This window comes from Triturus cristatus, chromosome 5_2, assembly GCF_964204655.1.
Source record: "Triturus cristatus chromosome 5_2, aTriCri1.1, whole genome shotgun sequence".
Classification (NCBI taxonomy): domain Eukaryota; kingdom Metazoa; phylum Chordata; class Amphibia; order Caudata; family Salamandridae; genus Triturus; species Triturus cristatus.
Window position 1 is genome coordinate 183,015,200 of NC_140588.1, and position 24,411 is coordinate 183,039,610.

A 24,411-nucleotide genomic window follows, 5' to 3' on the forward strand; every position below is an offset into this window, starting at 1 on the left:
ATATAATCTATTCTGAAGTAGGCTTGGTGAGAATGCGAGTAGTGTGTGTAATCTTTAGTGGTGGGGTATAGAGATCTCCAGGCATGAAAAAGACGCACACGTCGAAAGGCTTGCTTTAGGGCTTTAGAGAATCCGCCTCGCGAGTGTCTATGTGGCTGGGAACTGTTGTCGGTGATATGCCAGGTGAGATTAAAGTCCCCCATGACAATTACGTGTCCTTCAACAAAACCACCCACCATACCTAAAAGTGTGTTTACAGCGGACGATTGGCCAGAGTTAGGGACGTAGGCCAAAACAAATGTCACTATTTCCCCTCTGATCGTTCCTTTCACCATTACCACCCTCCCTTCTTTGTCGGTCTGGATGCCCTCCGTTTGAAACCTAATATTGTTGTGGAACAGTAGTGTCACCCCATTATGCTTCGTTTTGGCGGAGGATCTATATGTGAGTGAGTAATGCCTATGTCTAAGCCGTAGCTCCTCAAACCATTGAAGGTGCGTCTCTTGGAGCGCCACCACATCGAATTGGTGGTCCTCCAGATACTTCCATATCTTGTGCCTCTTGGACGGCCAATTCAAGCCCTTCACGTTCCATGTAGTGATGGATATCATCATGTGTGGTGGTCCTGCTTCCTTGTCTTACGTGTGCCCTGAGAACTCCCTTTTTTCCCCACTAGGCCAGTACCGTGCACCTGTGCCATGTGGCTGTTGCCTCAATAGGTCCCCAGATGGCGTAGCACCCACCCCGAACCTTCCCCCCTGTTTCTCCACCATCCCTCCCCCAAACCCCAACTTAAGAAATAACACATAACCAAAATAAATAGCAAAAAAAAGTGTCCGCAGGACCCTCACATGTCCCGCTGGTACGACAGTCCTCGTGTAGAGCGACAAGACAGCCGGAGGGGTCTCGCCCTTACCCATCACCTTGTGTTAGCTGTAGTTGTTTCCAAAGCAACCCAGAACAGATGATATGGGAAGCCCCCGTTGGGCAGGGCTACTTCTCATCCGAAAGCTGTTCAGCATAGCGTCCTCTTCCTCCGGCTCGGTGCTGGTTGCCCCACCTTAGTCTGTATGCTGGTGCATATTAGACGCTACTAGAGCGAAAGGGATCATTATTAGATAGGGCTTAGTACTCCCCGGTATCAGACAGTACCCCGTAGGTTCCATCCCTGTGGGGCATCACATTAGACATCCTCAAGTCAGGACTGACTGTAGGTCGCGGCGTAATAGAAGGCACCAACCTGTTAGACTGCCCTTCCACCTGTCTCCGTCATCCCGGGCCGTGGCTTTGAAGTAGTGCTCTGTTCCCATAGGGATAGCGATTTCAGACTCCTTATGCGCATTTGGTATCTTTTTCTGCTTGAGCGTCCCTCTAGTAGCCGCACTTCAGGGCTTGGGAGATCTCCCCTTGGTGACCGTCTCCCAATTTGTGGAGTTGGATCGAGAAGTCCCACTTCGTCCTCGACTGTGAGCTTGGCGTCTCCTCTCCCTGGACGGGCAGCCCGAGAAGCTTCAAGCCATCCTTGAGCTCAGTGACATGCCGCTGCCTATTTTTATACTCAAATGCCAGTCCGAAAGAGTAGGTCCAGTGATATTGTTTCTGATCCTTTCAGAGCTTCCTTGATAGGTCAGAAGGATTGCCTCCTTTGAAGGGTCGCTGGTGCCATGTCCTGGAAGAGTATGCATCTAAAGCCCTGAAACAAAATTGAGACCTCTTTTCTGGCTTCCTACAGGATGGTCTCTTTGATCTTATATGAATGGAGTTTGACCAGTACAACTTGGGTGCGTCGTCTCTCTCCCAGCAAGGCTGGGCCCACCCTATGTGCCCTTTCGATTTTAATTTTCAGTCTTTTAGGCCCTAGTGTCTCTGTAAAAAGACCTTCCATGAAGGCTTCCAAGTCTGGACCTTCCGCCCCCTCCTCCAGGTCCCTAATGCGTACATTCTCACGTCGTGGCCTGTGTTCTAGATCTTCATTCTTCAGGATGACCAAATGCAGCTGCGACTGGAGGAGGTGTAGCTGATCCTCTGTGGACGATGTTCGCTTGTCGAGCTCCTGACTGTGGGACTCAACTTCCAGTAATCTCGTGCCGATCGAGTCAACGTCCTGTTGAATAGAAGTCATTTTTTAGGAGAGATCCGCTCTAAGTTGAGCCATAGTGGCCTGCAAGTCTCCTTTTAATTCAGCCCTGAGCTCTGCTTTAAAGTCTTTGAGGGAGCTAAGCAGCTCTTCCTTAGTCAGGGCCATGGCTGGTGTGGGTTGTTCTTTATCCTGATTTTGAGCTTTCTCCGCTGGCGCAAAATACCTAGATACCTTACTGGTCGCCTTCTTTGGTGGCATAGATGCGATCTCCAGTCGTGGCCCCGGCTAAATATACTCCTGGTCCACTTTCGTGACTTCCCCGCCATTGTTGGTGTTCTTCCAGTGGGTCCCCTCAATAGCCAGCAAATCTTCCCCCTACACAAGGGGCTCGCGTGCTTATGCGGAGGCAACCCTCGGCATCGGCCATCTTATAATCAGGTGCTCATTGCAGCTACGGAGTACCCACGGAAGTGAGCAGGGGCCTCCTTATCCCAGGTGCATTAGGCGTCGGCACTGCGCCGTAGGGCCCAGTACGGTTTAGGCGGGATGTAGGATCTCAAGCATGGCCTCACTGAAAATATCCGCCTGGGGCCGCCATGACAATGACAGGCACCGCCAGGGGAACGATCCTCCACCTTCCTCTGTCCGCTGAAAAGGCCCTGGATAACTGCTCTATAATGGATGGGGCCAGTCTACGGGCCCGAGGTGCCCGCCTGCTCCCAATGCGTCTTAGGGATGCTGCCACCTTACCGGGCTGTCCACAGCTCATCCCGGCTGCTTTGTGCCATGCGCCACCCGGGTGTGCCTCTATGGGGGGTCCGCTCACATGCTTTGTCTCCTCTATGGTGTGGTGAGCTCACTGGCGTTCCACTCCACAAGCCGACCCCCCGGAACTCTCCTCACTCTCGGATCGCTGTCTGCAAGCCGTCCCCGCGGCCGCGCGCTGCCATCTTGGGCCGCACCACCATGCTTGCTGCACCTCGCGTCTCTGCAGCCGCTGCGGACTATTTCACAATTCAGCCTCTGGCGCCCCTGCCTCTACATCTAGCGGCACCCAAGGGTCTGAAATTTGAGCTGCTCAGGAGCTGTTTAAGGGCCGGTAGCAGCTACCAGGCGACGGAGCCGATGCAGGCTACATCCGATCAGCCATCTTGCATGGCCACGCCCCCCTAGTTTGTAGTGTTTAACATAAGTAAGTAAAGGGGTATGGAAGTTTAATGGTCCATGCAAACAGTTTGTAGTTTTTTACATAAGTAGGTAAAGGGGTATGGAAGTTTAATGGTCCATGCAAACATCTATTTATGAACTGCTCCCTTTTTTAGAGTTCATGTATTTTACTATTTTAAACTTTTATCCTTATTTGACAATGCATTTTATACAATGATGTGCATTTAACTGATAATGATTTTAATGGATGATGATTGTTTGTATAGAATACTTTGTATGCTGTTTATGTTTCGGCGAAATAAAGTTTTGTTTGATTGATTGATTGAGAGTGAATGCATTTTTAGACATGACAGAAACATAACTCGTTATTTATACAGAAAAAAAACATAATTAAAAAGGGCAGTTGCACTGTCAAGGACTACTTCAACATGTTACATTAGTAAAACTATCTATCTAATCAAAAGGCTATACCATGTCCACTATCATGTTGGACTATTATGAAGCTGATGGCATTTGATTACATTACTTGTGAAATTACCCACCTACACTGGTGATCACTGACTGGGCCAGCTAAGTGTCTTACTTTGTCTCACAATGCAGTTTAGAGTTATAAGCCTACATATCTCCCCAAATGTTAATACCCCTGCTCAATGCGAGCAGACTTCTCATTTCTGACATGGAAGTTAAAAATATGTGTGGTAGAATTAGATCACTCTGGCAACGGGCCTGACTCTGAACCTACCTTCCAATGCATATGGAGGGAGATCACATGATTTTAGAACATAGTGGATGATGAACTGCACTTTCCGAATTCTGCTTCTTTTGGTTCAATCTAGCACTGTAGACCACCAATCGGAAGTGGCCGTGGTAGACAGGTACAGTGCAGTTAACACAATAGTTTGAACATAAAGAAAAAACATATTTGAATTTGAATGTGATTCTTGCATAATTAGGAGAGTAGAGTCATATATTCTGTCCATTCAGGATCAAATAGCTGAGTAAAACCACTACCTGCCCTTCAATGCCATTCTCCCCAATCCTAGGAGTTTCAGAATATTTAATATTTAACCTTTCCTGGGAAATCAATGGTGTCCCTCGAAGTCTGAATGAAGTTAGAATCTCAAAGGACAGTTTATTCTTCTCCTAGAAGAGCTGAAGTGGCAGTCCTTGCTCAAAGAATTCTAACAGGACATCACCAGAGAGATTACTGCTGGAGGTTTTGCTGTTCCATCTACATCTTCTCTCCTGGGATAATTAATTACAGGGGACGTTCCAAAGATAAATAATTGTAGAGTGTCTGCATCCTAAAGCCACGGGATCATACATCTGGACAATCCAGCAATCCTGAACTAGCTTAGTCTAATATTGGACTCACAGGTTTGCTAAATGTCTGTACATAAGAAAGTTGAACAAACCAGGTGTGTTCTATTCAGTGACTTGACACTAAAGAAGGCACTACTCTTACAATACCATTAAAAGTAGGGACAAATTGTCATGAGTCTTGAATACTTGGATAATGGATATTGAGGACAATCCCACCTTTTCCTCTTGTATGTTAAAACACCTTCTATATGGAGAATTTAGGACAGTGAGAGAAGCCTAGAGCTAGGAGACAAGGGGATGGTAGATGAGAGATGAGAGAGATGCCAGTTGGATTTGATGGTCGAAGAGCTGGACGGGACTCTCTGGACAAGAGGAGGCCCATTACCACACATATGAGGAACAGCTTATCTGTTAAAACACAGAAAGGAACACAATAAGTATGTCACCAGATCCAGAGGAAATCATATAAAAACAATGATACAAGGTCCAAACTCTTCACCAGTGGGCTAAGGCACCTGATTGTAACAAGCCCCCAGGCAAACCTGGAATCTTGCCCAAGAACTGAAGAAGGACAAGCTTCATAGGAGGGGTGTATGAAATTCTTGTAATTTGTGTTTACGTAATTACTCAAAATGTTGACAAAATTAATACAAATTGCATGCAATCGTACAAAATGCAAAACGGTTGTTTAGCAGTATATTTTAGCATGAAATGTGACCTTGAGTAAATTTTTCACAGGCCACATTTTGTGTTAAAATGTAGTGTAAGAAACAAAAGCACCAAGAACAGCTGCTCATCTTCTGTTGTTCTTTGAAAAATTTTACCACACATGGTGCATGTGATAGAGCGTCATGCGATTCTGAAATTTGTGGGGGTTCATCATATTCACCATTAGTCAGCACCCGCATATTAACCGATATATGTTAAGAAGTGTCATAGAAATGTATTATTAGAAATCGTTTAACATAGAGGTGATTAGAAATGTAATAATGCTTTCCGTAAAGAGTAACGCTGCAGCTACCGTGAATGTATTTAGTAAAATGCATAATGATTTGTTTTGTGCAATACAATGTACTAGGTTAAACGCGTGCCATGTAGAAGTTACACGTGTAGGTTGCTTATTCATGCATATGAGAATAATGAACTAATGCTTAGAGTGTGATTTAATAGTGTGTTTAGAATTGTAAAGGCCTGATCGCATATACTTTAGCTAGAAAGAGCTAGAAAGCTAGAAAGAGCATCTTAGATCGAGCTCTGACTAAGTGGATGTACTTCTTAGGGAGTCTTCACTTCTGACACCTTTTTATTCTCTTGCCTGGGATGGAGAATGCTAAGTAGGGATGTCACCTTAGAGTTAGTGTAGGGATAGACTAATGCTTTCGTTTCTAGACTAATGATTCCTAATTTGGATATTGGCTTAACCATTGCTTTCTTGATGATCTTAGAGTCAGTGATTCTTTTTGTATTGAGTCGTATGAGAATCCTACGTAGGCTTGCTTTTGTATTAGTGCCCATTTATCTTTTACACCTTGTATTGAGGTGTCTGTATGTTCAGCTATTCTTGGTTGTAATAAAATCCTACAAATTTTAGATTCGGAGTAAGTGGTCCTTTCCAAATGAAGTCTAATTTCGGTGATTATGTTCTGATAATTATATTTCCTCCCCTCCACGCTATTTAGCAGGTAAAAAGATCCTGGCGACCTGAGAGGATTCTTGGAGATAACCAGGAAGGCAAGAATATAGCTTCATCAGTTGGTAGCAGAATAGGATGGTTATCTCTGATAGCGAGGGGAGATTTAGATTAGGATAAGAGATTCTCTAGGCCCACAGAAGTCAAGTGATGGTGACTCATCGGATGGCGAGCAGCGGACGACGGCAGCTGATGGAGATTGATGGAGAGTAGCAGTGCGGCGAAAAGCAGCAGTTCGTGGAGGAGTGAGTATGAATAGGGTGAGATGTTTGTAGATTGCGGTGTTGATTTGTTGTGTGATGTCTTGCGGAGTTGGAGTGAGTGTTGAGTGATTGTGAGATCAGGCTGTGAGCGCGCGCAGCCCGGAAAAGTCTTAGGCTCGACAAGTAGCTTAAGCGATTGTGGTGTAGAAGACACCCAAGGTAGATTTTGTTGACCACCGAAAGGGGATCGTGAGACGTCATCGATTTCCCGGACCGAGATAGGGGGAGCGAAAGTGTGAGTGCGTGAGGAACCGACGCTGGTTGTGGGTTGTTGTATGTGGAATTTGAGTATTTGTAACCTATCAGAGGTGATTGTCTGGTCGTTCGCGGACAGACGGTTGCCAGCCGAGGTCGACAATTTCGAAAGACTGCGGACGGACAGTCAGAGAAGTTACTTGTTTGGGACAAATGGTCATTTCAGCGTGTGAATGGGACGAATGCAAGGGTGAGACGTGAATTGTGAAGGAGGAGAACTGCTGCGAGCGGAGGACGAGTGACGTCAGAAGGTGCCGCGCTGCGATAGGTCGGTTGGTGTGAGTCGCGCTGCTATTGGTGGGTTTGACATTAGGAAGTAAACGAAAACATTGTGTGCAATCGAAAATTGCTCACCATGAAATGCTTTAAAGTGTTCCGAGAATTATGTAGAGGTGACAAACATGTGGTTACTTGTGGGGGAGAAGAGGCCCCTCCCGAGGATTCTCCGGCACATTACATGGCAAGAAATGTGGGGTTACATACCATAATTTGGCTTGAAAATGGGCATAAAATGACTCAGGGTGAGGGTGAATTGGCTTTCCCACGGTATGGCTCCTTCAGGTTGGAAGTGTTATATCAGTTGAAATCTGTGATGGCGGCTTTACGACCTTTGCCGAGACCTACACAATTTGAATCGTTGCATGCATGGATTAGAGCAGCGCATGACAGGAAAATAGATCGAAATCAGGAAAGGGTGAAAAAGTCGATTAAGGCATTTCAGGATGCAAGATGGGATGCAGAAGAGAAAAGGTGGAGAGTGCAACCAATAGAGGGAGACAGGTTGTATCCATTATTGGTAAAGACTGATGGCTCGAAGGTAAAGAGTGTGGATGATGATGACAGTGATACAGATGACAGCCTACTAGAGAGGTTATTGTCCGAGAGACCACCTCCATACAATCCAGATCCATGCGAAGGGAGGTTGGCTCAAGCAGAAGGGACTAATGGAGTACCAACTCAGTCAGAAGTGAGAGTAGAAGGGAAAACTTCGACAGGAACTGAGGGTACTAGAAATCAGCCTGTAGCTAGCACAGAGGTTGGGAGAGGTGTGAGGTTACCAGATGCTCTAAAGGTACCGGTCACCATTGGACCCATTGTTTCTGTTTACGACCCAGATCAAGAGAAGGTTGGGAGTTCAGTGCAGTCAGTTGTAGGAGCGAGGAGTGTGGTCGAGGGAAATGGATTAGTGAGTGGAATGGAGCAGACTCCAAAGCCTATAGAATGGAGTACGCCATTACCAGCTACCACAGACTCCTTTAGGGGACAGGGAGAGGCAAGACCAGTGAGGCCAAGGTCTTTGGCTGAGTCAAGATCAGATTTGCAGATGTGGGCACCACCAGTGAGAAATCAGAGTGAGAGGACGATAGAAAGTGAACGAGGCACAATAGTAAATCGTTCTGTTCCTATGAGCATGTCAGAAGAAAGTAGGTCTCAGGAACGGGAATGTGATTATGACGAACGAGATGGAGCAGCTTGTCGGGAAATATTGAAGGGGGCTCTGAAAGGAAGAATGTTAGATGTTTTGAGGTTGAAAGCAGAAGTAGATGAGATAATAAGCGGAAACTTGCCTCTTGAGAGAACGCACATGTACGAACAAGATGAGTTACTCTTTGTAGCGAAGGATGTGACCCTCAAGGCACGAACGGCACATGAGAAGTTGTCAGATTTAGCTAGGAAGTATGACGTGGATCTGTCTAAAACGAAATCATTGCAGGGAAGTCATAGATTGCAGTATAGCGATCAAGAATTGGAAGACAAGAGGGTCATGGGATTGAGGACCCACATCAAAGATTTGATCATAGCAATGCATGCATGGATCATGCTTGATAAGTGGGAAGAAAGATGGTCCAAGAAGAAGAGTTCTAGGAGAATGATAGGAGAGATGCCACCTCCAGGTGGAGGGATGACGGAGGTAGGGAATTTCCCTCTACGAGAGGTACAGAATGGAGGATACGTGCATGGGCCTTGGAGTAGGGATGACTTGGCTGCATTTACGAATGACTTTCCCTGTCTAAGGGAAAAGCCTGTGGAGTGGTATAAGCAGGTTGACCGGTTTGTTAAGATTTCAAAGGTGTTGTGGGTCGATTTGAATACGTTGTTTGACATTGTGGTTCCGAGTGATTTATGGTCAACATGCAAAATCGCTGTCGAGTGGCCAACCTCAGAGCCTGACAGGGATCCAGTCTCAAATGGTCCGTCACCCATAGTCAAGAAGAAGTTCGAAATGGTGATCACATGGTTGAAGTCAAAAATCTCACCTCAGGACATTGATTGGGTGAAGATAGATTGGACAGTGCAAGAGCCAAAGGAGACAGTGCACGATTTTTATGAGAGACTTTTGCAGGCTTTTAAGCAGTACAGTGGATTAGATGTGCAAGATACAAAAGACATGGGACAGTTTGTTTCAAAGTTTGTGTTGGGATTGAGGCCAGAGGTTAGTCTCTTGATACAGCAGCATTTGATTTGCTTGTAGAACAAGCATGTGGATGAGATCTTACGGTATGCTAGATACTGTAGTGATGAGATAGAATCAAAGCACAGGAAGTTGAAAGACAAAATGATGCATGTTCAGATGCAAACAGCTCAGGGACAGCCTAATGGAGGGACGTTAGGAAGGAAGCAGGGAAATAACCAAGGAGGAAACCAGAATGGCCAAGGTCAGGGAAGACCAAAGTCAATTGATCCTAAAACAGGGATGGATGTGGCGACATTGAAAAAGACCACTGCGCGTCATCTTTGTCACCAGATTGGACACTGGAAACGCGAGTATCCTTTGAACCAGATAAATCAGGTGCAGCAGGAAGTAGAGATAGTTCAGGTACCTGTATCTGAAATGGTTCCCACTGTAACCAGACCGAGGATGGTGAAAGGGGAGACTAATGGTCCGCATGTGCAAGTTCCTCAGCCACCTAGGGTTCAAAATGCTCAGCAAGGAGTTCGAACTTACCAGCAGATGCCCTTGTTCGAAGGGTGTAACGAGTTTGGTCCAGATCCGTTGGCATGAAGGTGCTTGAGAGGGGAGGAAGACAGCACGCTTGGAGCAGTCTTCGAGGTAGACCAGAGGGGACCATTTGTAGAGGCTGACATTGATGGTCACCCTACCACCTTTTTGGTTGACACTGGTGCTACCCGGTCTACTGTAAGATCAGCAGTAGTCCCAACCTACCCCTCTCGGGACAATCGATCCAAGTTGTTGGTGTAGCGAATAGAAACTGACTAGCCCATTGACAGAACCCATTCCGGTGAGGATAGGAACCTTTAAAGATCGACACGAGTTTGTGGTGTGAGTCTCGAGTCCAGTTTGCCTGTTAGGAAGAGATCTGTTGTGCCAAATAGATTGCACCATCTATTGTACCCCGAAGGGAGTGGAAGTACAGGCAAGGGATGATGATGCAACCCTTAAGGTTGAAAATCAGCGTGTGTGTATAGAAATGTACCCAGCGCTGACAGTGGAGGAGCTTCCACTTGATTGGAGGGATTCTGTGTCAATTGACGTGTGGGACCTCAGTGGGGAAGAGATCGGTTTGGTCAAAGGAGTAGACCCAGTGAAAATCCAGGTCAAGCCGAATGTTGAATTCCCTAGGACGCCCCAGTACAATTTGTCACCTGAGACAATCGCAGGGATTGAACCTGTAATTGAGTCTATGATCAAGCAGGGAATTTTGATAGAGATCATGGGTAGCCCATGCAATTCGCCTATCATGGGACTACAGAAACGGAGTGGGAAATTCAGGATTGTACAAGACCTGCGAAAAATCAACAAGATAGTTGTTCCGTGTTGTCCGGTGGTAACAAATCCATCTGTAATCTTGTTTCAGATCCCGTGTGAAGCTGAGTGGTTCACAGTGATTGACTTGTGTCAAGCATTCTTCTCGATCCCACTACATGAGGAAAGCTCATTTCTTTTTGCTTTCCGGCTGGAGAATCGTGTGTTAACGTGGTGTCGTATCCCACAGGGGTATACGGAGAGCCCATCGATCTTTAACCAGATCTTGAAGAAGAATCTTGAAGGTCTTGTGTTGCCACAGAACTCCGTTCTGGTGCAATACATTGATGATTTGCTTGTTGCGTCGGAAACTGAAGACGCTTGCAGAATCGATACCATTGCCTTACTGAATCATTTGGCAGAAAACGGACAAGCAAGTTGCAGTACTGTCTGAGCGAGGTGCAGTATTTGGGTCACCGAAATGAGAAAGGCAAGAGAAAGGTGTCTCCAGATCGTATCGAGGCTATTATGAATATGCCTGTGCCTACCACTCTGAGAGAAGTCAGAATGTTCTTGGGGATGGTTGGCTATTGTCGCCAATGGATTCCCAATTTCTCCTTTGAAGCGAAGCACTTACAACGGCTGACACGCAAGGATGTGAGCGATCCGGTACCATGGGACGAAGACTGCTTGAGGTCATTTTTGAGGCTGAGAGAAGTCTTGTGTTGTGCTCCAGCTTTGGGGATGCCTGATTACAACAAGGCATTTGCATTGTTCTGTTGTGAGAGAGAAGGTTGCGCATTGGCAGTTTTTACTCCGAGTCATGGAGGTGTCCGTAGACCAGTTGCCTACTTTTCAGCTACTCTAGATCCAGTAGCTTCTGCGTTGCCCGGATGTCTCAAATCCATTGCTGCAACAGGTGTCAGTATTGAAAGATGTGAGAGCATTGTAATAGGACATCCACTTACAGTCTATGTACCACACTCTGTTGAACTGTTGATGACGAGGACTAAAACACAGCACCTCACAATCGATTGACACGTTGTGAGCAAGTTATACTTGCTGCAGAGAATGTGACGTTGAAGAGGTGTTCTGTTTTAAATCCTGCGACTTTGATGCCTATTCCAAATGTAGATGACGAAGATTGTGAGGATCACGACTGTCTCGATGTGACTGAACTGTGCACCAAACCAAGACCAGACATTGTTGATGAACCGCTCCTTGACCCTGATGACATTTTCTTTGTGGACGGTTCATGTCTAAGAGACAGTGCTGGTTGATGGAGAGCAGCGTTTGCTGTATGTACCATCACAGGGGTGGTTCAAGCTGCTTGTTTAGAGGGAGTATACTCCGCACAGGTAGCTGAAATCATTGCTTTGACCCGTGCTTGCTTGGCTGCTGATCAGATTCGGATATCGATTTATACCGATAGTCAGTACGGGTTTGGTGTCATTCACGACTTCGGACAGTTATGGTCAAAAAGAGGGTTAATGACATCTTCTGGTTCGCCCATCAGAAATGGGGAATATGTGAGGCAGTTGTTGGAAGCATTGCAATGTCTGAAGGAAATTGCAGTTGTCAAGTGTTCTGCACATGGCAAGGGGAATGATTTCGTGTCATTGGGAAACAACTACGCGGACTAAGTTGCCCGGTTTTGTGCAGAAAAAGGATGCATATTTACTGGAGGATATACTGGAGAAAGCAGAGAAAGAACCGATCTCAGCATGATGTTAGCCATGGCCGATACATGGGAGGAGCTAAAGCGACTGCAGGATGAGGTTACCGATCAGGAATGAGATAGCTGGATAGGAGCAGGATGTGAAAAGGGAGATGTGGATGTGTGGGTTTCGAGTGATGGACGAGCTGGGCTACCAGAATGCCTGTTGAGTCCAATGCCAAGACTGATTCACAGTGCGGTACATCTTGGCAGAGATGCGATGGTGCGAGTGTTCAGACAGACATGGTACAATCCGAAGTTTCGTGCAGTAGCTGAAGCCGTGTGTCAGAGGTGTGTTACATATCAGCAGATGAATGCAGGAAAGAGGACTGCTGTGACTTTAAGCCACATTGGGAGGTCAGGAGGGCTTTTCAATAGGATGCAGTTGGATTTTATTGAGATGCCGAAGTGCAATGGGCTGAGGTACATCTTAGTTGTGGTATGTGTCTTTTCAAGATGGGTAGATGCTTACCCAACCCGCAGATGTGACACACTCACTGTAGCAAAGCTGTTGCTGAGAGAGCTTATCCCGAGGTTCGGTTTTCCGACCTCTTTGGAGTCAGATAGAGGGGCACATTTCCATAGCGAAATCATGAAATTGCTTTGTGCTGCTTTGAATGTGGATCAGAGACTGCATTGCAGTTATCGACCAGAGGCTTCTGGGATTGTGGAACAAATTAATGGGACTTTGAAAGCGCGGATGGCCAAAGTGTGTTCTTTGACATCCCTGAAATGGCCTGACGCACTGCCCTTGGTCCTCATGAGTCTTCATAGTGTTCCTGACTGGAGGACTGGGTTGTCACCCCATCAAATTGTAATGGGGAGGGCAATGCGATTACCAGCGATACCTGCCACTGCTTTGATTAACATCACTGATGATTTGATTCTCGACTACTGTAAGGGACTGGCTGACGTAGTCCGTTCTGTGTCCCAGCAGGTGCAAGCAGCAACTGTTCCAGCCACAAGTGACCTGTGCCACGACTTGTGCCCGGGAGATTGGGTGCTTGTGCATAAACACGTGAGGAAGAGTTGCCTGGATGTTCGTTGGCGTGGTCTGTACCAGGTAATACTGGTCACGAACACGGCAGTGAAGTGTGGGGGACTGCCGAACTGGGTGCATGCCTCCCATACCCGCAGAGTTCCAGCACCCTTGGAAGATACAGCCCCTCTCGTGAATGAAAATGCAGCTGAGGTGGCAGGGCCATCTGAGAGGGCAAGCCAAGCTGTAAGGGTTGCTGATGCAGTTGGTTGTGCACTAGATCGAGCTGAAAGGGGTTGTGCAAATCGAAGCCCTGAATTTGACTCAGACGGAGAAAGTGCTGCTGTGGGTGGAGTAGAGTCAAATTCTGTTGACGAAGGAAGTAGTGCACAGGGTATCCGAGGGGAGAGCAGAAGTGCCACAGAAGCAGAAAGAGTTTGGCCCATGAGTCAGAGGCGGCTGAACTTGAGATTGGCACCTGAGAGAGATCTTGCCCCAGTTTCTGAGACGTCTGAATTTGAGCAAAGTGACGAAGAGCAAGCTCGAATCAATCAGAGAAGGTCAAGGAGAGCAAGAGTGCTGTGTCAAAGGTACGCTTCATCAGAGTGGACATACGTTGTGACTGATGCCATGCGTACCGAGCATGGGGAGGCTGAGGTCCTTGACATTGATCAGCAATTCTCCGAACCTGAAAATAGACGTGTTGTTGCGAGTTCCAGGGTTGGAAAACGAAGGAATACTGACTGTCAATATTCCGAATCCACCACTTCTGAGTAAGGTTCGTGAGTTGATTTTGGAGGCGCTGGTTTTTCCGACTTTTGGTATCGTGCCACCACACCAGGAGTTGGTGAAACTTCGTATTGAGATTTTGCAAGGGGTCTTAGAGATCTTGGGAGCGAATCTCGTTCTGGATTGAAGGTAAACCCTTGTTGTATATAAAATTCCAAAGAAGAAGATAACCTAGGCCCTAGTGGAAGAAGAATAATCAACAACAACCGGCGATAATTATCGCTAAGCGCACTTAGCGCTAGGATAATTATCGCCGGCTAGCGTTGATTTTTATCGCTGAGATAGCGTGCTATTAGCAACGCTCATCTCAATAGCGATAAAAATCCTCACGCTAAGTGGCTAACGTGAGATTATCGTTGGAAACCCAGCGATAATCTCACGTTACCTTGGTGATAGGGACAGACAAACTTAGCCATGATATCCTCCTTCCATAGGATATCATGGCTAAGTCAGAAAAATACCAGACGTAAAAAAGCAGTGTTAACCGCGGTTAGCGCTGCTTTTTTTGTCTCTAACAGGGTTAGCGATATTCTTGATAGCGACATTTCTCCTATTATTTTACTCTGGAACGCCCCCTTTGCATCTCATTAGAGATGCAAGGGGAAGCGTAGAATAAAAGGGTGCTAACATGCAAATGTGCATGTTAGCACCCTGTTGTTGATAGGGTGCTAGTTTTATCTCTGCTTTTTTGGCTTTTAAAGCCAAAAAAGCAGAGATTAAGCACTTTTTGATATGCCCCAACGTTAGGGACTTTCTGTCAAGACAACAAAAGAGGGCTAGGGAAGTCTTTTGTGGACTGTGTAACTAAGGAACTGAAAATTGCTAGGGGATTTCCAGCTTCGAGGTGTTGATTGAACTGGTTTGACAAGCAATACCCGGAGGAGAAAGAAACTCTTACATGTTGCTGTCGAGGTAAGAACTTTGAGAATTTTGCAAAAATGGCAGATGCTGGAAATGCTCACCGTAAGGCTAAATTAGTGATAGGTACACTTTTAGCGGTAGTGATAGTCACTATAGTTGCGATAGTTGTAGCCTCATATATTGTATCACATGAGCAGGAGGGGGAGGTACAGGGAACCCCAACACCTACCACCTCTAGCCAGAAAGAGGTTACTATAGGAGCTCAAAGAGCTTTGATACTTGAAGAGAGTCGTAGGTTTCACATAGATTTGTCTAGAAGTGACTTTAAGCTTAATGCTTATGCAAAGCTGTTGTATGAGTATGTGGAATCAATGGATGCGAAAGACTGCTATGTGTGTATGCAGCTACCTTCTTCAGTAGATGAGGGTATTAGATACCACCACCTTCCACTAACATATGGAATTTCTTGTAGTTTGTTGCTTAGTATCTTTTATGAGAGAAGACAATTTGAGTATTTCTTTTCCAATTACGATGCAGTACTTCCTGAAGTTCCAGCCTATAAGCATTTGAATAAATACGATTATTACAAGTCAGAAGACAGACTTCGGAAGTATTTCATACCGACTTTGGAATTGGATACGGCTTATGCTCACCGACATAATTTGACATGTTCATTGTCAGAAACAGAGAAGAAGTTCATAGGTCAAGTAGAAGATAGATATAGAAAACTAACACAGACACGAAATACATGAGAGAGTCCTGTGGATTGGACAGATGAGGAGAGATTGCACAGATCTAAAGGGAGTTATGGTCCCTTAGTATTAGATCAGGTGCAATAGGGGAAATTGTGTGTGAAACGTCCTCAGACCTATTATGAAAAGGTTTCGGTAGGACAAAGTACGTGTGACCATATCTTTACCATGGAGGACTCTGCTAAGAACTTTTTGCAAGGCCCGGTGCAAGTGATTCCAACTGTGTATTATGTGTGTGGAAGGAATGCCTATGTAAGGTTGCCTGCGAGTTGGTATGGAACATGTTACTTGGCTATTATTTTCCCAAAAATCTATCATGCAGAAGATTTGAATCTTTTGGAGACTGGACATCATTCTAAACTACGGAGAGCTGCGAGTGCAGGAGCAGTGATTGGTGATATCTTTGGAGTGATGATACCAAGTCTGGGGGTGATTTTGAATGATGTGAAGATTAGAAGGTTGGCGACTGTGGTTGATGAGTTGTCTATGAATACTGTAAGGTCTTTGCTATTGGTGGATGGAGAGATGTTGCCGATAAGAACATGGTTTTAAAGAATCGTCTTGCTTTAGACGTATTATTGGCAAAAGAGGGTGGAGTCTGCAAATTATTAAAAGTTCAGGAATGTTGTATGTATATTCCAGATAATAGCAAGGATTTGGAGAAATATATAGACAATATTACCACGATTCATCAAGAGATTGGGGATTTGACTGAAGACGGCGTATGGGACAAGAATGGTAAAGGATTTGGTCATGTGGGAAATTGGTTTGCGAACTTGGGAAAGGTGTTCCTTGGATTCGTGCTGAAGCCCCTTATTATTGTTGTGGTTTGTGTGATCTGCTTGTGGGGTCTCATCAGAGCCTATAAGTGGTACAGAGGAAAAAGAATTGAAAGAGCTCTCAGAGCGAGTGAGAGGCGAATGGCTAGACTGCAGGACAGTCAATACCAGAATCTTAAGAATATGGAGAGGTTTCGACGGGGGAGGATGGCAACAAGTACTGTTTAGGTTTGTCATCAAAGGGGGGAACTGATAGGGCGTCATGCAATTCTGAAATTTGTAGGGGTGCATCATATTCACCGTTAGTCAGCACCCGCATATTAACCGTTATATGTTAAGAAGTGTCATAGAAATGTATTATTAGAAATCGTTTAACATAGAGGTGATTAGAAATGTAATAATGCTTTCCGTAAAGAGTAACGTTGCAGCTACCGTAAATGTATTTAGTAAAATGCATAATGATTTGTTTTGTGCAATACAATGTACTAGGTTAAACGCGTGCCATGTAGAAGTTACACGTGTAGGTTGCTTATTCACGCATATGAGAATAATGAACTAATGCTTAGAGTGTGATTTAATAGTGTGTTTAGAATTGTAAAGGCCTGATCGCATATACTTTAGACGAGAAGGCCCTGTTCATTTTTTTTATTTTAGCTAACCTTGTAGGCTGAAAATGATTTCCCTTGGTAAAGGTTTTTGGGTTACTCGAGGATAGAATATCGTACAGAAGTGAAATGTTTTCTCTCGATCCCATGTTTCTGTTGCAGGTGCAAGGACATTTAGCTCGTTAGTGAGACTAGGTCTTTGTTTTAGGAGTTAGGATGCTGCGAGAAGCCAACAGGGGAGTGCATTGGAATGTGGAGATGATACTTCAGCAGAGAAGGTGTCTGGGACCCAAGGTCAAGCTAACTGTCGTTGGATGCCAGACAAGCTTGTAGAAAAACTACTGGGAGAAGACCTGGCTGAAGAGGTGTGCTGAAGGGCGTGTTCTGTGATTTTGGGGTTTTGTATTAGGGACAGTGCCCCGTGGGTTGAGCAGTTGAGGTTTAGACGGGAAGCTAGAAAGAGCATCTTCGATCGAGCTCTGACTAAGTGGATGTACTTCTTAGGGAGTCTTCACTTCTGACACCTTTTTATTCTCTTGCCTGGGATGGGGAATGCTAAGTAGGGATGTCACCTTAGAGTTAGTGTAGGGATAGACGGGTGCTTTCCTTTCTAGACTAATGATTCCTAATTTGGATATTGGCTTAACCATTGCTTTCTTGATGATCTTAGAGTCAGTGATTCTTTTTGTATTGAGTCGTATGAGAATCCTACGTAGGCTTGCTTTTGTATTAGTGCCCATTTATCTTTTACACCTTGTATTGAGGTGTCTGTATGTTCAGCTATTCTTGGTTGTAATAAAATCCTACAAATTTTAGATTCGGAGTAAGTGGTCCTTTCTAAATGAAGTCTAATTTCGGTGATTATGTTCTGATAATTATATTTCCTCCCCTCCACGCTATTTAGCAGGTAAAAAGATTCTGGCGACCTGAGAGGATTCTTGGAGATAACCGGGAAGGCAAGAATCCGGCTTCATCACATGTGTGAGAAAATGGTTCATAATTATGTGATGTGGCATACTGGAATAATTTGAGGAATTTTGGATAAAACATATAACAGGAAATTTTCCGAATTGTGCCAGTGTAATAAAAATCTCAACCAGGCCTACTCCACAGTTCTGTGGCAACTCAGTTGTGCTGGATTCCATAACAGATCTACAGGAGTGAAAACAATGGGTTATGGAGCACTGGAAGTAATACTGGACCAAAGTCAACGAAACAGATTATCAGGAGGGCCAGAGGGAACAGAGGAGGAAAATGAACACACATATGCAAATGGGGTTGGGTGTGAACTGATGTAGGAGAGTCACAACAACTGCTGTTGCCAGACACCTGCTGTCAGGTCAAAGAAGTCTTTATAGAACTCTACCTAGCTACCGATCCGTACTGGCCCTGGATCGGCTGGGGCAGCATATATTTAGTAATGTCCAGGAAGAGCCACATTTTCTATCTCTTTCATGTGTGATATTTTGTGGGCCTTTTCTATGGTGTTTCTATCAGTGAGCTGACAGAAATGTTATATATCCTATATGCAGATGCCTGCCAAAGACCACCATAACAGCTTCCATTTTAAGGTATACATATTTTCATCTGCTCAGGAAACAATTGGCAATGTCCACTACTCTATTAGGGATGGCTATCACTTTCAACTGCAGCACTGCAGCAAGAATAGTGAGACTCAGTGATGCTGGAGCATTTTTTTTTAAATTGCTACACCGTGGAGATCCTTTGTGAATGACTTGGAAACATGGATTTTCCTACAGCTCCCTGATGAGCCTCCATCTATCCTTCAATAATCTGACCATTAAAATTGCTCAGACAGAATCTCCACCACTCAGAAGACTTTTGTGGACATTCCCATTAAAGTCAAATTGTTCTTGGTCCATAAATGAAACCAATATTAACAGAATTCTAAGCTTATATCTCTGCCAAACAGCCTACCAAACTAAGGGCCACATTAGAATGGCGGGCGGACTGAAGTCCGCCCGCCACCCTAGCAGTGCTGGGACTGGCCGCCAGGGGTGCGGCAGTCCCGCACTGCCAATTAGGATGAAACCGCCACCCTGGCGGTCGCATCCCGCATCCTTAACATTGCGGAGGGTGCTGCTGTGAGCAGCACCCGCCCCAATGCCAAAGAGGCATGCTGTGCATTGCCATGCACAATGTGGCAGGCACGGCGCGGTGCCTGCCACCTTGAGCATGGCAATGTAGGGGGGAACCATAGGTAAACCCCAAGTGCAGTTCCCCACTCTCCCGGCCCCCCGGGGACCCGCAACGGGCCCCTAAAGCAATTCCCGCCAGCCTTTCCATGGCTTCGCCACCATGGAAAGGCCTTTGTGTAAAGCCATGCTAATATGGATGGCAGTGCCTGGTAGGCACCGCCACCATATTATTGCCACCGTCCACCCGGCCGGCAATCGTAACGATTGGCGACTGGCGGAAAAGCAGCAGATGCACTTTGCGTCCGCCGCGAAACACCCCGCTATTGTAATATAGCAGAGGGTTTCACTTGTTACGATGTTGTGGCGGACGCCACCGCCGGTTCGGTGGTGGCGAACGTCACAACATCCTAATGGGCCCCTAAGTGTTGACCGTATCCTTAAGTATGATCTGAACTATGTTATAAGACTTTTGAGTAGGTCTTTTTTATCAAGAAGATTCCAAACCAGTCTGTTGCTTTTGATTTCCTGTGATATTGGTGTCTCTCCAACACTTGGAACAACTGTGGTGTACTTATAACACCCAAAGCTTGTACTTTTATAAATTAGTTCACTCTTTTCTCATGTTCCAACAGTCAAGAGCATTTTTATGCTTTTTAGGTTTTTCCAATAAATCTCTCTCTTTTAGGTGTTTCTTACAAATTACTTTTCTTTTTCAATTTTTGTCTCGTCGTCCATTATTATAATTTTTTAATGCATCTAATTACTTTTCACATCTAAGAGATTGCTTCACTTTCTTATGAGAAGTTTTTTTTCTTAGTGCTAGGTACCAACATGCTAGAAGGTGTGTGATTTTAGTAGCCACTATTCTATCTAGCAGTGCCCATTCGGACCATGACTTTGCTTTTGGGACCTCTCAAAATGCGAACTTGCACCTTTTTTGGGGAAGGACAGCGTCACACAGCACACAGTGTCTTAACTCTCCAAATTATATTTAATTAAATTAATCCCTGTAGATGTGCTGGGCTGCACTGATGTTGGTAGAACCAAAATGACTAAGTTCCGCTTCGGAGGTCAACGATACTTTGGGCTCAGCAGTAGCTATGTACACAATAGGAAAATATGAATCTAAGTGTGATCTCCAGGTGTAAGCTAGAAGGTGTGATCGTAGCAATGACTGGCATTTTTGTTCAATGCGTCAGCCAATAGGCTTGCAATAAAATTTGCTGAAATAGTATCTCAATATAGATTGTAAGCAAAGGCTGTTGATAGGTGGCAGTGATACAATCAGTGAACCTAGCTAGTGTTTTGCACCTAGTAGTAAATAAGGAAAGGGTTGTTGTCATCATGTTGATAGAGGACATATTTCCTGCTGACTTCCTTCACATTTTTGCTTTCCCAGACAGTAATGTACGACCCTGTGTGTGTTCAATGGTACTAGCCCAGTTTCTAAGGGCCCATATCACAAAGAAAGTCACAAGTCAGCTCCCATAGGATTAATCCAACATGTGGAGCAATTTTCTGACTTGTTTCAAATTTACAAAGAATTCCAAGAGTACTCACACATGTAATCATTTAAGTGTTAGGAAATGTAGCAAGTGTACATTTCTGGATGGATACATGAAATGGATTAGTGCATCTACGTTTTGACTTTACCCTGCTTTTTCCTTCACTTGGGAAAATATTTGTCATGATTAAGAAACTCTTTCCTCTAGACCCACTGCAATTTTGATGATGATTCCTACCTGTTACCACACTGAATACAGACCTACTCATGTTGTTGACAGGAGTAAATCAATTACTGGTTTCAGTAGGGAAAGTGTAGTGGTATTGTCCCCAGCAGGAGCAGCCATCTTCCAACTGTCAACATTCACACCAGGCACCCAAGCATTCCACACATGTCCATCACACTTGTGGAAATTTAGCTTGCAAACTGAACATTATCTGCGCCATCTTGCCTCTCCCCAGCGCCACGCACAGCGAATGCACGGCCGCCATTTTAGGCACCCCACTCTCTCCCCACTCATTGTCAATCGCCAGCGCGGTCCCCTTGGCGCTGCGAGCATCCCCCGCGCGCTGGCCACCCCCGCTCTCTCATACAGGCCATAAACCCTCTCCTTCTGCGCGACCTTGCTACGGAACCACTTCCGACCGACATCCCATACATGGTCATGCCTCTCCTTTGATAACCCCCTTCCTCTGTGGCCCATTGTCTGAACTGGTCCCAGGCCATCACCTAGCCCTGCGGATGCAGTTTATTGCCCCTACTGTAAGGGAAACACCCCACATCAAAGGGATTACAGTAGATCAAAGCCCCTACCCCCTGAGACCCGACCGGTCACACACACCCCCGGGAATTGACGGAATACCCTGCTGCGCAATAGCCATCTCCTACTGTGGGTGGGGTGGGAACTTCTACTGTATCTATGTATGGGATCGGATCTGAACCTGGGCTTCAGGGGATATTCCCCCATGCATCAAGGGAATCTCAAGAATGTACTATGTGTAATAAAGCAATAAACCAGTGTATAAGAGACCAGGTCTCAGAGATGCAGTTAGAGCACCTCGTGACGATACCTTGCTGTCTGATCTGATGTGTTCTGCTCCGACGGAATAAAACTTTGTTTCCTGCCTTCCAGTCTCCGGCGCCTGCCTCTTTCATTGGTAAATTATCGAGTGGTATAAGAGGCGATTACCGCCGGGCAAATACTTGAAAGGTTATCGACTGAAACTGCCGCTACCATTTAACAATTGGCGTCCCAAACGTGGGGCCCATCAGCGACACGTGGATCCAGTGGGAGAGGTCCCGACGACAGAGTGAACGACTGCAACGATCGGGAGAGCTCCTGCCCAATAGACCCTCGTCTGGCAGCCGATCATCCGAACTTCACTGATTCCGAGCAGACCTCTCTCGAGTGATCTACGGTCCTGACTGGGAACCATCAGGAGTGCCGCGGCAAATACGGAGAGTAGAGGACGATCGGGCGCTGGAGGCGGAAGACGAGAAACTGTCCACGCGGTCCGGGTAAGGTCGTGATACACGACAAATTGAGAAATAATTGATTGATTGTTTGAAGCTTTGGAAATACTAGTATTGCTCATTGATTGTTCTTTTTGAGATATTCGCTGTCTACAAACGGGGAGGAGTAGAAATACTCTCTCTCTCTCCCTTTGCAGATAGTGAAGGGTAGGTAACGCAGACTTTTGTCCCCGTTGAAACCCGTCGTGCCTATCTTTATCTCCCCATTGATTGATTGTCCGAACATTGATTGTTTTGAAGAATAGTGCTTTTTGAGATATTCTCTGTTTGCAAATAACGTAGAATAGGAATATTCTGTCTAGTCTTTGCAAATAGTGAAGGGTAGGTAACGCAGACTTTTGTCCCCGTTGAAACCCGTCGTGCCTATCTTTATCTCCCCATTGATTGATTGATTGATTGTCCGAACACTAGTTGTTCGATATTGGTTCTTTGGAGGTATTCTCTGCTTGCAAATAACGAAGAATAGAGATATTCTGTCTAGTCTTTGCAAGCAGTGAAAAGATAGGTAGTGCTGACTTTTGTCCCCGTTGAAACCCGTCATGCCTATCTTCTCCCCACTGATTGGTAGTTGGTTCTGCCCGGACCGCTTATTAGAGGTGAACCACCCGGCTCCACTGGAAGGCACCCCTAATAAGGACATGTTCACTAAATATGGACTAGTCGCCGTAGCTTATAGCAAGCTGTGGCATAAAGGACCCCGAAAGTCAGTGGCCACTGATGGGATCCTTCGATGACCATAAGATAGAAGCGCTAGAAATAGCTCTGCGTAGCAATAAGACGACGCCTACTATGCTTGACAGTATCGGCATGTGGCGCAAAGAAGCAACGCAACGGAAAAAGAGGGAAGAAGTAAAAGCAGAAAAGGAATTACGAAAGGCAGCTCACCTTGCCGCTAGAAAGTTACAAGAAGACATAAAGGAGAGAAGGGAAACTAAACTAAGACAGGAGCCCGAAACCTCAGGCCAGTACGCTGTTAGGACCCCTTCATTGCTCTACCCTGAGTTGTCCTCCAAGCAGCGAACGAATGACGAATTACTGTTAGGTCCCCCGATCATTTACATGCCCCCTCCGTATGCACCCTCCCAATCAGTAGTGCAACACCCACAACCCCCGAACACGAGCGAAAGCAGTACAGGGGCCTCGGCCCTCACGGCCTCCGCGCCGGCTGAGCCTCTTGTGCCGAACCCAACGTCGACTACAACGCTAGACGACCATGAGATAGGAAAGAAAGAGTCCACCAGAATGAATCGATTAACTAAGGATGAACGAGCAGGAATTGACAAGATAGTAGGGACGCTGGTGGAGCGAAAAGAAAGTGAGGAGTATATAACAGACGTGTATAACTCGTATGCCGACAGCCGCAGACGACACTTCGTCGTACGGCTCTGTTATCACGCCCTGAATGCATATGAGGATAGGTACCACGATAAAGGTCCCGAAGGCTTAGCGGCCCTATATAGGAAGGTAGACATTGGGGAAGAAAGAGAGGGCGATGTAACGAAACTCTTCACTCGTACACTCGAGGTCTACCGACACCTTAAAGAACATGGACAAACCACCAAAACAGAAACCCCCATAGCAACTAAACCCCAGGGAGGAAGGGCTGATGCCATGATGCCCATCAAAGAAGCTGCCCCCTACTGGGTCCCCCCACGGGGTCAGGGAACACACGACGACATCAACCACCAAGATGCGAAGGGAAGGGTTGTATATAACTGGGTCTACCAGCCGTGGGACCGGCAAGATATTTTGACCTTTAGAAAGACTCTACCCGACTTGAGAAAGAACCCGACTGCCTTCTACACTGAATTTGGTACAGCCTTAGGCTCAACGATAATGACGTTAGCAGATATCGACTTGTTCTTTGGGCTATGCCTGCCGGCTGATGTGTGGAAACAAATCCGGAGAGTTGACCACGCTGAGCCGTTCGGATATACCTGGGTACAACTCGATACCATAGATAAACAGCGAGAACCAGGACAGAAACCCCCGAAAGCCATCTTAGAGCTCCCAGACAAGATTGTACAAAAGCTGAAGACTCTAATCCCAGAAAGAAAGGTAGACTGGTCGATAGTGACGGCTTGCCGTCAGAAACCCCAGGAAGATGTGTCTGAATACTTCTCCCGATTCGAGACTGTGTTTTCCGATTACAGTGGCCAAGACATGACCACCGCAACCGGACACCACCTCTTTGTCCAGAATTATGTAAAGGGTCTGTCGCCAGAAGTTTCCCAGAAACTACAGACCAG